The sequence below is a fragment of the Chelon labrosus genome (assembly GCF_963514085.1).
Source record: "Chelon labrosus genome assembly, chromosome: 21".
Classification (NCBI taxonomy): Eukaryota; Metazoa; Chordata; class Actinopteri; order Mugiliformes; family Mugilidae; genus Chelon; species Chelon labrosus.
This window is the reverse complement of record NC_140354.1, coordinates 12,370,413-12,382,013: the sequence shown is the minus strand read 5'-3', so window position 1 is coordinate 12,382,013 and position 11,601 is coordinate 12,370,413. Positions and strand designations below refer to the sequence as shown.

Genomic DNA, 11,601 nt, shown 5'->3' with positions numbered 1-11,601 from the left:
AAAAGGGTTTCAACAGTGGAGAGAAAGGGGTGTAGGGGCCTAGAGGGAGGGGGGCAGACAACCGGGAGAAACTCGGACAAGAGAGTAGGGTGACTTGCAAGAGGTGACATCATCCTTAATTTGAATAATCCCCCAGCACGGCGGGTTATTGGCTGCTCTTAGAGAAAGAAGAGTTCCTCTGCTATTCGCTATTCACCCCTTTCAGTTTCAGCGTGGCGCCTCTGCCGTGGTGAATGCTGCCTTCAATGACTCAGGGTAAGCTCCTGTTTCTGAGGTGGAGAAAAAGGCCTGTTGAGATTTGAGATAACAACATATTTAACCTAATACAAGTTATTATTCTCCTCAAAGTATTTTACGTGAGGACGTGTGAGGTACCGTAACACCACCCATAATAATTCACAACTATTCCAGCCTGTCTTTTCCCTTTTCATTGCAGAGAAAGTGAGTATATTATCAAAAATAGCGAGTGCACTTATCGGTCACCTTAGCTGTCACCGAAACACTGACAGCTAAGGCTAGCAGTAACATGAGGACAGCTCCGATTGACAATGACAGCTAGCCTAAAGGCACACACACCTCTCATTTAAACCAAACAGGTCTCACCTGTCCGCAAAACATTCAGCCTGACTGTGGATTTGCGGATTTCGGACTCTCGAGAGATGGTTTTCTAACCTTTTTCAGCCTGATGAGCAAAAACCGCTCTTCTTCTGAGCTCCTCAGGCAGTTAATTTGTCCGTACCATCGTGCACTTCTCCAAACATTTGTTGTGAAGATCAGACTGTGACAAATTCCTTGTTTTTGCTTTTATGAAGAAGCAAAAACAAGGCCAATAAAGCTATAATTTTTCCCTAATAACAAACGCACAAGTACAATATATCTGTTTCATTTGTTAGACTCAAAACGTCAGCAGCGCATTATGTCATTTTGCGTAGTAGAAAATGCAAAGAAACTTCTAGAACAGCAGCACCGCATACACGTGCCCAATAAAGCTGATTTGATATGTAATACTGGCATTTTTTTTTTTTTTTTGAACAAAGAACACACACAAGTATAATATCTCTGCTTAATTTACTTGTCTGGGCTTTCTTTTGTCTCTTTGTGTAAAAATACGGTGTTGTTTTGAATCAAAATCTGGAAAAGAGGCACCGTATAGCCAATAAAGATGATTTGATTTGATAATTCCTACATTTCCGACAGCACCTGAAGGCATCCTCAGCCCTCTCCTCCGCCTGTCCATCTTATTCGCTCACCGGTCTACTATCGTGTGTGTGTGTGTATGTATGTGTGCGTGTGTGCGTGTGTGTGTGTGTGTATGTGTGCAGTGAAGCGTCATTCTCCTTTCTTCCTCCCAGAGAACGCGACACGCGCATCACTCGGGAAAAAACGGCGGTTGGGAACCAGAAGTTTCTCGTCCGTCGGCTCGGTTCGACTCTCTCCGCTGATTTTTTTTTTTATAATAACCTACCGTTATTCTCCGGTTTCGCTTCTTTTTTAAATTTTTTTTTTCTTTTTTTTTAAAAAAAAAAAACCTTCATCCTCCCCCTGCTACTGCTGCTACTGCTGCTGCTACTTTCAGTTTTCTCTTTCTCCCCGACTCCTCGAGGATTCAGTCCCGGTGAAGCGGGCTAACACACACTACTACTACTGGGCGTAGCTGGAGAGAGAGCTGGGTTTTCCTATTTTTTTTTTTTTTTTGTCGCTCGCTGCACCGACTGGTAAGATTATTTTAGCTTTAGCTTTAGCATGCTAGCTAACGTAAGATACTGTTTAGCTAATTAACGTAAATCAGAAGCGACTGTTTGAAATGATGCGTTTAGAGTCTTCTCTTGTATACTCATTTATCACTTACTCGTTTCAGCATCTAAACCGTGTTTACTGCTACAATAAATTAACATTTCTATTAATAATTAAGGTAAAAACGTATAATATTATGTTTAGTTATAGTATATTAGCTTCTTTTTTCTTTTTATTTTCCCCTTTATCTTTATTATGTCGATGGAGCGTTCAAGGACTGGGTTGATGGGGCGGTGGCAGGCTGCATGGTAGCGCTCAACAAACCGGTTCACATGACCCCCCCCTCCCTCCCCAGAACAGCTATGTTATTTTAATGCATGCTCGTTTTCATTTAGAGATAAACCCCTCCTTTTTAAGTTTTTTTTCGTCTTTCCAGCTTTAACTTTTTTTATTTCTCACGTTCCCCTCCTTCTCCATCCTCCATCCCCATTGTTCTGGGAGAAATGTGTAATCAGGAGGAAATAAAAAAGCCCTTACAAATGCTCACTTCCGCTCAGTTTTCATTTTAAACTCGACAGAATAAGTTGTGGGGTATATATATGTAAAGCACTATTTTCCTCGGATGCTGGAGGGAGGGAGCGAAGCTGAAATATCTCTTGAGAGTTGTGCACAAGCTGCCGTGTAATCAGAGGTGATTAATGTCACCCCCCCCTTCCACACCCCAAAAAAAAAAAAAAAAAGTGATCGGCTATTGTGGTGTAAAGCTGGAGGGGTGCGTAGCTGCTCCTTTTTTTTTTTTTTTTTATTATTTGCTGCAACAAGACAGATTACGCTCCCCCCTTTTGTAGAACAATGGCGAGGAGAAGAAAACCAGTTCCCACAGTGCCTGGCCCGAGAGCTTTTTAATAAACGGCAAACATGCAAAAGCATTAAAAAGAAATATAAATAAAAATCCTTATCCTCAACCCACGAGTCTGTTCTCCTCCCCTGGTGGTGCAGACAGTGACATAAATGGTCTCGAGCTTTAGTGTCTGCACCGGGGTGGGGGGCATGGGTTGGTCAGTAACGTGTGGCGATCGAGCACGATGTATTGATGTCATCCCGAGGTAAATGGCGTCCCCCGGGGGCGGCCACTGTGTTTAAAGTTTCTCGGGCCCAATGCGAAAGGGGGGCTTGGAGACGCTCCAGGACTCTTTTTAGTCAGAGGTGGGCTAACTAAGCCATCGGGGCCCGAGATGAGAGAACGGCTGACTCACAGCGTTGGTGGATGAAGCGGGGAAATGGAGGCCAGACAGGCGCCCAAATGCAATCATGTGAAATTAAATTTAACAGCCATAAAAAATAAAAAAACACACACACACACACAAGTTGTTTAGAAATATTATTCGTAGGAGCGAGGGGATTACTGCCAGATTTGTCAGAAACTTTAATAAAAGAAGAGGATCATTTTAGTAGGGGAAAAATATAAAACAAATAGGATACAGTAAATCTCCTTTGTGTATTTTTTTATATTTTATTTAATATTATGTTGGAGGGGCGGTAATAAAGTGCGTAGATGTCTACACAGAAGGCGTATACCTTTATAAATACGTAGTAATTCAATGGATTAATGGATTACTAATCGGTTGATTAGTAGATTGAGACAGATGACATTTAAAGACAGTCCCGCGTGGTGTTATCCATCATTTCTTCACATTTAACAACGTCAGTGATTTACTAATTCAATCAGAAGTAACTGCTCTTGATTTATCAGTCATGTTTCCAGCACAAAATGCCATTCGTTCAAGTTTTTTACCTTGCTGTTTAGTATATTTTGTTATTAAATGAAATGGGAATATGCCTTTTAAGACGTATATTAATCCACGTGGAACCAAAACGCACCTAAATATGATTTCTGAGTGTTTCCGTAATCTTGTATTTCAGGGCAATTTAAATTTTAATGACCCTATTTTGCCTCTGGCTGGCCTCTCGACCTCGGTTCTGAGAAGGGGCAGACGATTGTGGCATTAATAGACCTGTGTGTCAGCTCGCCCCTTTAGCCTAAGGACTGGTGCGGGTGGGTTTGTGACTCAGAACGAAGCCCTCCCCCCCCCTTCCTGAGCTCTGAACTTCTCAGTAAGTGACAAGGGTAAGCCTGTGTCCCCCCTGGATCCTCCTGAAGCCGTGGGCCTTGCACTTCTCGGCATCATTAAAATATCGCCACCACCACCCTGTGTGTTGCTCTGTTTTAATCCATGGCGACGACAGCACGGTGGTTTGTTTCCTTCCTCGTGAGATTATCAGGACACCGACAGAAACAGTGCGTTTGGCCGAATTTCCTTTTGTTTCCCGGGCGACTAGGGCTTCGAGGAAACGGCCGCGGTTGCGACAATGAATTTGCACAGTGGAGATGAAGCCGACGATAACTGTGCTCTCGGGCCGGCCGCGGGTGGTGGTGGTGGTGGTGGTGGTGTCACAGTTGTCAGGGCATGCTAGTTGGCAACTGGCGGTGCGGTTTTGAGGCCGTATTTGCCAGCAGCTGCAGTAATTTGCTGTGTTTGGACGCTCTGAATTCCTCCGGAGGGAGGACGGATAATGGACATGGTTAGCAGCCCTGTTGCTAGGCTTTTCAGACCGGTTTCTTCATGGTACGAAGTGTTGGTGTTGCCTTGTCGTTCGGTAGCGGCGCGGTCTTGGGAGATGCCAAAAAATTCGGCTTCAGGCTCATAAATATTGGTGCAAATTGAATCCTGTTGTGTTGATATTGCTTCGTGCTTGCCCAGTGGCCGGTGTGGTCAGGATTAGGTCACCAGATACCCGCCCTGCCCGTCACCATAACAACCATGTGTTGTATAATGGCCTCCCTTTACCAAACAGCTCTAGGGGACAGGATACTTCCCTGACATTTGAATTTTCCTCTGTCCAGTTTTATTAGACTTGCTTGCTGCCGTACACGTACAACACCCCTACAACCGTTTCATTGGCAGATGTTGGTGCGTTTTAAGTCCAGATGTGTGGTTAAGTTCCTTGAAAGCCGTAGCCAGTAGGCGCTGACCTGGTCGGCCGTCCAACCTGTTCGCCAGAGATCAGGTTCCATCTGGAACGTGCCGTGCTCCACTTCAAACAAGGAGGACGTAATCCTCTTATGGTTGTTCCCGCTTGTGCTTTGCGTTGCGGGTGTCCTATAGCCCCTTGTGAAAATCTCAACAGTGGGCGCCGGAGCCTCTCGGGCGTTTTTTTTTTTTTCTTTTCCCCCCCTTGCCATCCCGTCCAGATGCCTCCGTCCTGGCCCTCTTCCTGCGCCTCTGCATCTGTCTGCTCTATCTGGGTGTCATTGATCCAAGCCACCAGCTGGTCCTGGGCCTGCCTGATCTTATTTACCCCCAGAGAGGAGCTTGTTTGTGGGCAGACAGCCCATTATGGAGATCACCCAGCAGCTCTTCAAGTTACAAATTAGCCTCAGTTTTTCTGTCTCCTTGTCTGGCGTGGACTCTCCTCGTCTCTGCCCTCTTCTACCCACCCACCCTCCGCCGTAGTCCTCTCCTAAAACCTTGTCATCATCCTCTCCCAGGGGAGGCTGCTATCAGCATCAGAGGAACCTGTCTTGCTAATGCACTTCCTCTGTCTGTGTCTGCTCTGACCATCTGTGGAGCTGCCTGCCTGTCCTGACCCCCCCCCCCCGCACCACCACCACTTTCTCCTCCTGCGATCAATATCCACACAGATGAGCTCAGCGTTTTCCTGCTGGTCGAACCCTGCTGGCAGCGGAGCTCAACCAGGCAGCAACGGGGCTTTGTTTGTCGTCCGTCTCTACCCTTATTGTTTGGGGGGCTGATCGAGTGTGTAGCCCTGCCTCCCGATAGTATTGTCTTGTTTCTGGGACACACTGAGGCCTCTTGTCACTGCTACGTATTCCACTTCTTGTCTTTTCTTCATCGCCGCTCTCTCTCTCTCTTTCTCTCTATCTGTGTGTCTGTGTACTGTTTCAGGACGGTGAAGGCCGACTGTACAAGATTAGCATCTCTCTTTGTCCAGGGTTAACAAGCTCTGTCATGTGTTAATCTGCCTGTCCCCAGGGGGGGCCGGGTTTCTCTGAGCCTGGGTGCACCACGGGAAGGACAGCGTGTTTACGTGTGTACGTTGTGTGCGTCGGGTTTGGGCCGCGTAGGAACAAGGGTTTCGGTATGAACTCCCAACACATATAACATAATCATTCCCTGCCTTTTTGTGGCGTCATAATTGTCTTTTTGCTGATTCGTTGTTGTGTGAGACTCCAGAGAGACTCCAGGATTATTGCCAGCCTTTCTGATCACATGTTTGTCTGGTCCAGGTGACCGGCGCACAATCTGCTGCTGTCTTTAGCACAAGCCAGCAGCCAAGTAAAGAAGGAGACAGGAAAAAAAAAAAAAAAAAGACTTGTTCCTTTCGTCTCATCCTTTGTTCCGCCTCATTTTTTGTCTTACCGGGCCTCCCTGCCGCACAAAGAACCACCGGAGATCAGTTTGGTGGGAATTACCGCGCCGTATGTACGCTACTAACGAGTTGACTTGACAATCAGGAAACGAGGAGAGTGGACAGGTGTTTGTTTTGCTGTCTGTTAAGAGGTAGGTCTCAAAATAGCAAAATTTACAGTTTAATCTTTAAGTTGTCTTCCCTAGCTGTTCCCACCCGCCCATGTTCATGTCTGCTTTGCAATACATGATTGAAAACGCCAAGAAAATTGCTAAAACATCTTAATTTAATGCCTGTCTGATGTGTAAACTTCTCATACTGTCACATAAAGGCAAAAGATTTGACGGAAAAATGTTGCCAGATGCAAGAATACAACATAAACCAGCCTCGCAAAAATGTTTATTAAAAAGTGTGGTGACATAATTTGCCATATTAATGTCATTTTGATAGAGGCTCACTTTCTGTCTCCCTCTCCCTCCCCCCCGTCCCCTTCGGCTGCTTCCTCCTCTCCTCCTCTCTCTCCCTGCTCGCTCATCCCTCCCACTGTCGGTGGGGAATGCCTTGGAGAGCAGTGGGGCTTTGTTTTCAGTTTATTTGTGTTCAAGACAGAGGCAGTTTCCTGACCTCAGGTCGGGCTTCTTTGGGATCTGTGCGAGCTGTGATTAGATGTGAAGCAGAAGCAGCAGCAGCATTCGTAACCCGCAGCTCGATCTAACAGCATGCGTCGTCCTCCTCCTACACCCATCTTTTCTAGATGCGCGTCCTCATCGGGGATGTGTTTTGTAATAATCAGCCTCTCATCTCATGGGTGGCTGTTCAGGGTTCTCCTGAGATGATCAGCAGCGAGCCGTATTGTTGTGTGTGGGAGGAGGAGGAGGAGGAGGAGGAGGAGGAGTGGTGGACGTGAAATGAAACCGTCCCATACGTGCCCCCGGGGAGAGAGTCTGTGATTGCATTGATGGTAGACATATGAACTTTGAAAGGATTACGGTCCTGAGACTGCAGTTACATAACCTCCTTATAATACCACAGTCATAATGAGAAAGCTTACTTTATAGATGGATTTATTTGACAATTTATACGCATACAACAAAATACATTTAATCAAATCATTCCTCATTTAAGTTCCACCACCCTCCCTCCTCTTGGGCTCCACTAGTTCATAGTTGGATCAGTGCGTAAAGCCCTCACCCCCGCATATACCTCCCACAGACGCACACAACATGGCAGCAGAAGTGTTTGTTCACTAAAAAAAGCACAGACTTCATCAGTAGCTTGGAACTGGTCCAGTTTTGCGGTGTACCCACGGTTCATCGCTAAGTTTCTATAAAAGCTGTTGTAAAGGCTGCGGCACAACCGATTTATTTCAGCATCTCAGACTGAGGCATAGCCTAGAATCTAGACGCGCTGCCGCTAGGGGCGCGTCTAGTTACTCTCCGTTGACTTGAGATTTCGAAAAATCCAAGATGGACCGGGCCAATCACGAGTCGGTGGGCGGGTTTAACACGATGACGACTGACCTGCGACCATAAGTTCTGTGAATTACGCGTGAATTCCCCATCCTAGCTAGAACTACCAGAGCGATGGCTGCTGCTAGCGAACAACTTTCTTTCGAATCGGCTTTGGCCGCCACTCTGAAAGACTTGAAGTTAAGCTTTTCTCTGAGAAAAGAACAAGAAACTGCACTGAGGTCGTTCTTTTCTTAACTCTATTTTCCGTCGCTCTGACTACGTCACCTTTCTTCGTTGCTCTGATTGGTTGTAGCGCTATCCTATTGCGTGGAGAGGGAGTTTGAAAGACGACAACTGTTTATCCCACCCCTCCGGTTGAGCCCTGTCTATGGAGAGAGCCCAGACCCTACATTTAATGTGGGTCTGGCTCGTCAGGCTAACTGAGGCAGCCAAGTCATAGAAATGTCGTTAAATATAAGATGATGCACAAGAGCAGCCGCCTTCTAAAGAGCAGACAGCATTAGCGGAGGTATTTTAAATTGAATCCCTTATGATATGAAATGGACGGCTATTACTGATGCAGACGCAGTCGACATCAGCACATTTATACACTGGATTAATACTGTGTACATGTGAAAAGATCACTTAACAGACCTACCTGTGCTTTATTAGCTTATCAATTCTACTTTTAAGCATTTAAGCTATAATTTCAAATGCGCATCAGTCTAATCTTTTGGTTCTCCTTTCCTTTGGATCTCAGCTCCATGCTCGTCTCTTCTAGGAGCATAACTCTGCAGCGCCGCTTCAATAATTCACCATCTCGCTTATGGCATCACTGCTCATGGGGGGAAAGTGGGCCGACGCGAGTGGCCTCAGATTTGACGCAGTCTTGCTTGCGCCCAGAAATGATCAAGCAAGGTGGAATGAATGCATATTTTCAAGTGTGTGTGTGTGTGTGTGTGTGTGTGTGTGTGTGTGTGTGTTCGTCACTCCTCCTCTCTGTGAGGGTGGTGAATGTCACAATCCAAGATGCCACACGCTGGCATGGCGCCTTAGATTCTCTATTCAGCCTACTCTAAATTACAACAGTAGGCTCAGTCAAGTCCCCGGGCCTATTCAGGCCTACTTAGACCCATGGGATCCGTTTGTTCAGTCCATCTTTGAAATGGATATCTGTTTGATTCCCAGAAAAAGTTTTAATGTCAACAAACTTGATCCACTTAATTAAAAACTAACAAAAGTGTAGTATTTACAATAAAGCTGGAATGACACTGCTAATCTGAACTCATTTTAAATGGATTAATTAGTCATTTCAAACAAATATGCCAAAAAATCTACAGTATAAAATGTATTTCTGTGGCCATTTTTAAAAAAATAATATTCTTCATATTCTGTAGACAAAACAAGTTGCCATATTAGAAACAGTTGGATTACCCAATGATTTATTCTTGTGTCTTAAATATTGCAAAACCAAATATGGTGACTGGATAGAGGAGCCAGCTGAAAAGATATTATATGGACAATGTAACGCTCCATCTGTGCTGATTGGTGTTGATGTAGGGCAGCCAGATATCAGCAGAACACCTGCAGCACACCAACAGCTGCATCAATAACACATTTTTTTGAATTTATGTTATGTATTTAATTTTTTGGACGGACTCGCGTAGGGCTGGATGGTTCGACCGCACCCTGGGTCTGTTGTAGTGGAGTAAAACGGCGCCCTCTCAAGCTCCCTAGTTATCTTTTCACATGTGCACTTGTACATGTGAGGCAAATGGACCCAAACCACAAGCTGGAACCGATCGATTAGATCGATTTGATCTTCCCACTCTACGCTGCACCCATTAGTCCAGAAAGAAAGGAGAGAAAATTGTACCGACCACCAGCAAGCAGGCGAAGAAAACTTATGGCTTATTAGTAGATGAAAAGAGTGGGAAAGTACCGCAGCTCAGTGTGCTGTGCTTGCTGCTTTTAGAGATAAAAGCATGACCAGTTAACAGGGTCAGAGGCCGCTGGATGCTCATTAACAAATCCTTCAAAGACCTGAACCAAACCACAGCTCAAACCTTCTGTCTTCTCACCGAGGCATTAGTTAGGCATGAGGACTTTTATCAAGCTTTGCCGCCTTTGTGTCAGCGGTAGAGGAGGGCTACCTCGTCCACACAGGCCCACTTTCTTTTAGCATCTTTTCTGGTAGTCTCCCCCTACCCCTTGCCATCACCGCCGCTTCCCTCCCCCACAATCCCACCCTTTGACAACTATTTAGAGTAGGCCCCGGGGATAGAAGAAGGCTCACAGAATACATATATGTGTGTACACAGTTGTGTGCTGTGAGAGCAGAGCCGTCTTCCTGCCGCTGCGATTCAGAACACACTCTTGGACGGTTGGTTGGCTTAAGTGAGGCTCTTTGATTTAGATCTTTGTGCGGAGAAGTGCGAAGAGTTTCTTATTTCTTCACCAGCAGTGGTTATACGATGCGAGCCCTGCTCAGCCCTAGAGCCGATTTGATATTAACATTGAGCTCAGTATCCCACACTGCAGCTTCATAGTTTTGATCTGCATAATTAATCACGACCTACCCCTCGCTATTCTAAAAACACTTTTTCCCATGAGCGCTTCTTTAAAAACGTAGCCTCCTGCTTTATTCAAAACAGCCCCCCCCCCCCCCGCACACACACAGTAGTAGATTGTACTTGATGCAAAAACAGGGTCAAAGTACGAGTTTTGTGTTTAAATATGCTGATGACCTGATTATTCAAGAACGCCATGTTTGTGTCTAGACAGTCAGAAGAAAGCTTAGATCCCTCAGCAGCTCTGGACGCCTTCCAGTTATTGACAGTATTGGCCTAAACCTCGTAGTGCAGCTGGGAAACACACTCTACCGTGAACACACACACACACACACAGGTTTTTGTTTTTTTTTATGTTCCATTGTGGGTATTAGATGGGGATAACGCCTAGGAGCATGATCTCACCTTGCAGAGCCGGCTTGCCCATCATTAGCTTACTGCTCGAGGCCCATTAAGTGTAAAAATAATGATAGCGGCACCAGGTGAAATAAACAGCACAGCATTTGCCTCGCAGCAAACTTTACAAAACTAGATAGAGTGAATATAGCTACACAATACACTTACAATATATATACCGCCAACATATAAGGCGCTCATTTAAACTATCAGATTATGACCGATGGATTACAAGAGAATATGACCAGTGTGTTTGGAGGCGGAGGATGGCACGACGAGCCTCTCTGGTCTCTCCTGATCTTTTGGCTTTAACCAGTAACCGCTGCCTTTTGTCTCTTCATGGCTTACTTTTCGTGTGGGCTTCCTTTGTTCCCAGTCACTGTGCAGCTCATCATTGAGGCTTGCCGGGAATTTGGAGTGGGATGCTGCTTGGAAGCTGGAAGCGCGACGCCTCGTGACACATTGCGAAGGCCAACAAACACAGTTTTATAAAGTCCAACTAGGCTCAGAAGAACACAGAGGGAGGAAATTTCATGTTTACGTTGAAAGATTAGCCTCGCGAATGGAGATTTATATTCCACTTTTATAACATTATGTTGACCTTTGATTATTGCTTTAGCTGAATACTGAATGAGTCAAAATTTTAGGCACATTTGATGCGAAAAGACATATTTGGTCTAACACCACGTCACAACAACACCACTGCTTTGCCTTTTTCACTTTGTAAAGTTTATTACTCAGTTTATTTGGCATGCTCGATGTAGCAGGACTCTCGACTATTATTGTGATGATATTAGAAAGTAAATAAAGTGAGTGAGTAAAAGTCAAAATCTTTCCCATGGCGTCAGCATCAGTAAACCCTTGATACGACTATAAACCGCTGTATGCGCGCCGTGTAAACAGATCATAAGCTTTTATTGTAGGTTATATGATCTGTTTACACATAACCAACTGAAAGTAATATCAATGCGATAATATCACATTGGCTTTTCTTTCTACGTGGAGTTTTGTAGTTTGTC

At 45.2% G+C, this 11,601-nt stretch overlaps 1 protein-coding gene across 1 annotated transcript in view; it reads left to right on the top strand.

The window, feature by feature from the left end:
- Positions 1-1,478: 1,478 nt before the first annotated feature.
- prr36b (proline rich 36b) overlaps positions 1,479-11,601 on the top strand; it is a 32,427-nt gene continuing 22,304 nt past the window's right edge. The window contains exon 1 of the mRNA XM_084571235.1: positions 1,479-1,715. The gene's annotated coding sequence lies outside the window, so the exon portion shown is untranslated. The remainder of the gene's footprint in view (positions 1,716-11,601) is intronic.